Below are 401 nucleotides of genomic sequence, written 5' to 3' on the forward strand. Positions count from 1 at the left end.
TTTTTTTTTTACTAAGTGCTATGTTAACAGTTAAATGTATATGTGTTGGAAGCCTACCTCATGGAACATCAATCCAACAAATTATCACCAAAGTATGGCTGTACACACAAATTCCTTATGGTAAATACATTTCTGTGTAGTATTAGTATGTAGCACACACAAAAGTGATAAGGGTTTCCATTAAGGATCAGCAGAAATGTTTATTAAAAGAATTAATTACTTTTAGAATGGAAATACCTGTTGATTTGTATTTACTGCAGTCACTCCCAAAAATAAATAAATAAATAAAGGGCAGATATTGGGAAAGCCATATGCAAAAGAGGAAATGGCCTAGTGGATGGAAGGAAGGAAGGTCAGTTTTAATAAATAGTGCTGGAGCTATTTGATAACTAAACTCTATA

This window comes from Micropterus dolomieu, linkage group LG06 (genome assembly GCF_021292245.1).
Source record: "Micropterus dolomieu isolate WLL.071019.BEF.003 ecotype Adirondacks linkage group LG06, ASM2129224v1, whole genome shotgun sequence".
Classification (NCBI taxonomy): domain Eukaryota; kingdom Metazoa; phylum Chordata; class Actinopteri; order Centrarchiformes; family Centrarchidae; genus Micropterus; species Micropterus dolomieu.